This window comes from Penaeus vannamei, chromosome 33, assembly GCF_042767895.1.
Source record: "Penaeus vannamei isolate JL-2024 chromosome 33, ASM4276789v1, whole genome shotgun sequence".
In the NCBI taxonomy this organism is placed as follows: Eukaryota; Metazoa; Arthropoda; class Malacostraca; order Decapoda; family Penaeidae; genus Penaeus; species Penaeus vannamei.
Window position 1 is genome coordinate 7774274 of NC_091581.1, and position 5000 is coordinate 7779273.

Consider the following 5000-nt stretch of genomic DNA (forward strand, 5'->3'; position numbering starts at 1 on the left):
ATCACTACTAGTATGCTAAATATAGAAAAAGAATGAGTGAGAACGATTACCTTCACAATGCAAGAGATGTATTTGATTGGTTTCGAACATATCTTCATCAGGAATACATTTATTTCTGATGAAGATATGTTCGAAACCAGTCAAATGCATCTCTTGTATTGTGAAGATATTCGTTTTCATTCATTCCTTTTCTACTTCTGTCAACATGAGTGCGGTTCAGTGTAGTATGCCTAAATCTTGGTATTTTCTGTCATAAGTGATATAAATGAAAGTATTGGTGGCAATGTTAACGAAGTGACCTTACCCCTCTGAGATTTATTCAAGCAATTCCTAGGAAATCCACAAATATTGCCGTATGAACCAAAAACGTGCCAAACCCTAGAGATTCTCCCCCAGCCCCCATCTGATTGCCGTATTTCGTAGAGGACTTGCTCTCTGTGCAGCAAATATCGTGACCTATTCTACTTATAGCTGACGTTATTTTTTTCCTACACAAATTATTTCATAAGTTAGTGAGTAGTTTTTCGCTATGGTTATTATAGTGCCATTACATTTTCTGTATGTATATACCAGAGTATTGTGTATTGCACTACTTTCTTTTAATCAACTTTTGAAGTTGATGAAAAGTGTCTTATTTTAAAACTTTTTGTCCATTGCAGTCAAATTTTTCCTTTTACTGCCTGGATGTGGGAATCTGAAACTATAACGACAGGGGATTCTTAAATAGTGAAAAAAACTTTTATAAAATTTGTATGTGAACTAATTTGCTATGATCATAATATTCTGCAAGTCTATCATTTACTATGATAAAGATTGACTGAGGAAAAAAGAAGTTTAGATGACACATTAAAATTTAGGGATGGTCATTCTTGAAAATCAAAAAAGCAATGTAGTGCCTTAACAGGTAGGATTTTCATAGTTTCCATTTTTGCCAAAGGTGATGTGAATGACTATTGCTAAAAAATTGTGCAAAGGCTAAGACTAAATCCTCAACGTACGTCACATAATTTATTCAGCAATTTAAGTTTGTGATTGGGTGTGCCCTTCAGGCACTGCCCAAAGGGAAGGTTGATGGGGGTCTCTGCCCCCCAACACCCTCGGGAAACTTTACCTTCACCTCATATGCATGGCAAGGTAGAGCTGAGACTTGGGAGGTCCAGGTGGACTTATGCTGAGATCAGTAATTTCTACGATTTCTTTCCTTTATTTGTGGCAGAACTGTTTATGTCTGCAGATTATTTCTTATACTGACAACTGCAACTTTTTGCCCACTGTTAGAATATCATCTTCAATATCCCCTACCTTAGTGCGGCCATACCGGTAAGATTAACCTTATTGAGTTTTTCTCTTGTAATTATACTGTCTCTGCTTTGGTATGTGTTTTTCCCTCGGTCCATCTTGTCTTTTGCCGGCATCACACAGGAAGTAATTGATTTGTTTAATTTTGAGTATCTTAGCTGTGTTTCTCTTAATTATACAGTAAACTCTCGCAAATTGTTCCTGAAAAGAGCTGAATTAATGTGTTTCACCAAGTGCAATTAATCAGACTGGTGGGAAGAAATCTAATTGCTTTTTGGGGCAGCAGAATCTTCATGTACTTTTGCTTGGTTAGTGTCAGGTAACATGATATGGAATTGAATTGAGAAAATAAAAAGTGTATTTTCATGGCAATGCCTTATTTTGCCAGAAGAGGAAACTCACAAATGTGAGGCTTTACTGTAGGCTTGGGTTGTTTATTTTTCAATATTAAGTAATGAGGGTAAATTGATTTGTTTTAAATTTTTTTAGTAAATTTCACAGCATCTAGCTGTGTACGTTGTATTTATTACATTTTTTTTCATTGTATGATATTAAAGATTTATATATATATAGATATAGATATGGATATACATACATATATATATGTATATGTATATGTATATGTATATGTATATGTATATGTATATGTATATGTATATGTGTATGTGTATGTGTATGTGTATGTGTATGTGTATGTGTATGTGTATGTATGTATGTATGTATGTATGTATGTATGTATGTATGTATGTATGTATGTATGTATGTATGTATGTATGTATGTATGTATGTATGTATGTATGTATGTATGTATGTATGTATGTATGTATGTATATATATATATATATATATATATATATATATATATATATATATATATATATATATATATATATATATATATATATATGTGTGTGTGTATATATATGTATGTGTACGTATATATATGTATGTGTACGTATATATGTGTATGTATGTATGTATATAGATAGATAGATAGATAGATAGATAGATAGATAGATAGATAGATAGATAGATAGATAGATAGATAGATAGATAGATAGATAGATAGATAAATATACACATTTATACTTACACACACATGTACATACATACAGTGGTATTACAAATGCAAGATGATCTGGTAAGCCAAGGTATATGCAAAAGATTCTTGGTTGATAACCTCCCCTTGACCCAGTTTGACCTGTCAGCTAGTGGAAAACCTGAGATTTCATCTCCTTTTCTTATTTTTATATATTATTGTAATTGTTAAAAGGTTCTCATTGTTATTGTTTTTTAAGCCATATTTGGCTTTTTTTTTATGGAGATTTATACTCTCCTTTTTTGGCCTTTCTTTTACATCCCCTGAAAGTGTCATAGAAAAAAAAGAAGACCAGATTGATGGGCCAATCAAAGAAATGTTACTTATGATGATAAGCAATTTGCATGTCCCATTATTGGTCCACCTTGCAGGCATCCAAAAAATTAATGCGAATTGATATGTATACATAGCTTAAATTTTGTGAAAAGAACCGTTTTCCATAATAGCAGGTGGCTTTGTCATTATCTTAACCAGGAATTCTGTTTTCTGTTTTCTTTTCTATATATGTTGGATATTTTCCTCTCTTTACTCTACAAAGCATACTACAAGTAAAACCCTCCCTATCCCTCCTCAAAAATTTGGAGTTTCTTAAATATAATGTAAGAAATGGACGTCACCCTATGTCAGGCAGCAAAAAAGTATTACTGCCGGGCCAAATGACAGCATTTCCGTATTTGTCTACTGCCTTGCGACTAGATGAGACAGCAGGAATGGTAGATTTTGCTTCTCGTTTGATGTCCATGGTTCATATGATTTGTGAACAGCGCTATAGTTTGACTTTCTCATTTCTCATTTTCTTTATTGAGTCAAAAAGAAAATTGTTCCTTGGGGCGGTGGTGGCTTTTTAGATATGTAATTAAAGAGTTTCTATTTGTGAGTAAGAGGTAGTTGATTGTAATTAATGTTATGTTATGTTCAGAATTATAGCTTAGGCTATACACACAAAAATTGATCAGATGGCCATCTTTTTTTTAGATGATATTTTCATGTAGATGAGCATCCAGGTTTTTGTTTTGAACTTTTTATGCCATCTTTGTTGGGGAATTATTTATCCATGATGCCTCCAATTTTTTTTTTTTTTTTTTTTTTTTTTTTTTTTTTTTTTTTTTTTTAGTTTTAGTCTCACTCAGAAAGTATAAATGCAAAATTATCAAGAAATTACATATTTTTCTAGTAGCTTTAAAAATGTGCTAACCTTGGGTGCAATAAGAAAAACTCCCAAGTTGAAAATATTAAAATCAGGCTTTGACACATCACACACATTTTAACATCATCATCATCGTCATCATCAAAGGGGCTGACACTGATGGGGGCACATAGCTGCATCCATCCTTTGCTTCCAGCCACATGGGTCCCTCATGGGGAGTCACCATCTCTAGTTCTTCATATCAGCTCTGGTCGAGCTTGCCTAAGGTACAACTTCCTAGGTCTTCCCATAGGCTGCCACCACACAGGATTGTCTCATAAAGAAACAACCTGATGGGCAGGTTACCTGTATAGCCTGAGTTGGCAGTCACAGATTATGCAAGTAACATGTCCCTTGACAGTCTCATGGTGTAATTGTCGGTTGGACACTTAGTCTTGCCAACTGTACCTCATGATCCAGGGTAGGTACTTATTACAAAAGGCATCGAGACGTGACTCCAAGGCACTAGATGGTGTCCAGGTTTTGCTTCCATAGAGCAAACCTGGCAGTATCAAGGCCTTAATGAGATGTAACTTAGTCCTTCTGCATAGTTACCGGCACCTCCAAATACTCTTGTTGACTGAGTTCATGGCTACTGCTGCCAGACCAATCTGTCTACAGACTTCCTGTTTTGACAGCCCAAGTACAGGACCTCACTACCAGGTGATGTAAAGCTCTCAGTGACTTCAACGTCCTCACAGCAAACATGTATCGACTGAACAGGTTCTCCGAGCAGGACCCCAAAATCCTGGATCTCGGTCTTAGTCTAAGAGCTTCATCTCATTGCTAAATGCATCAAGAGCCACCACCAGAGATTCCAGACTCAGAATTGCAATGTCCTTGGCAAAGTCAAAGTCATAACCTTGTTATTACCCAGTGTTGCTCCACACTGACTTTGGATAGTATCTCTGGCATGCAAGTGTTGAAAAGTGTTGGTGCATGGACACAGCCTTGCCTCACTCCTGAATTAACGGGGAAGAAGCTCGACAGGCCCCTGCCACACTTTACAGCACTTTCAGTACCAGTATATAGGCTTGCTATTAATCCAATAATCCCTATCAGAATTCCCCTAATAGGATCTCTCATAATGATTTGCAAGGCACCGAATCAAAGGCCTTCTTGAGGTCATTGAAGGCTGTGAGCAGCCCACGACTGAACTCACAATGTCATTCTATAATGACTCAAAGCGCTAGGATATAGTCTATCTTGCCAGGATTGAATCAAGATTGCTCCGGTCTTTGGTGCCTTAGTGGGTGGTCGCGGATTAGTTTCAGAAGAATGTAAGTGAAAACCATGCCTAGTATACTGAGCACTGTGATGTCATGGTAGTTGCTACAGTCCCAAAGATCCCATTTCCACTTCCAGAGAGGGATGACCAGACCCCTCATCAGATCAGTAGGAATGGAACTGAACTGC

At 36.0% G+C, this 5000-nt stretch overlaps 1 long non-coding RNA gene across 1 annotated transcript in view; it reads left to right on the forward strand.

Annotated features, from left to right (window-relative positions):
- The window catches only part of LOC113821266 (uncharacterized), an 8134-nt gene that overhangs the window by 782 nt on the left and 2352 nt on the right, over positions 1-5000 (forward strand). The window lies entirely within an intron of this gene.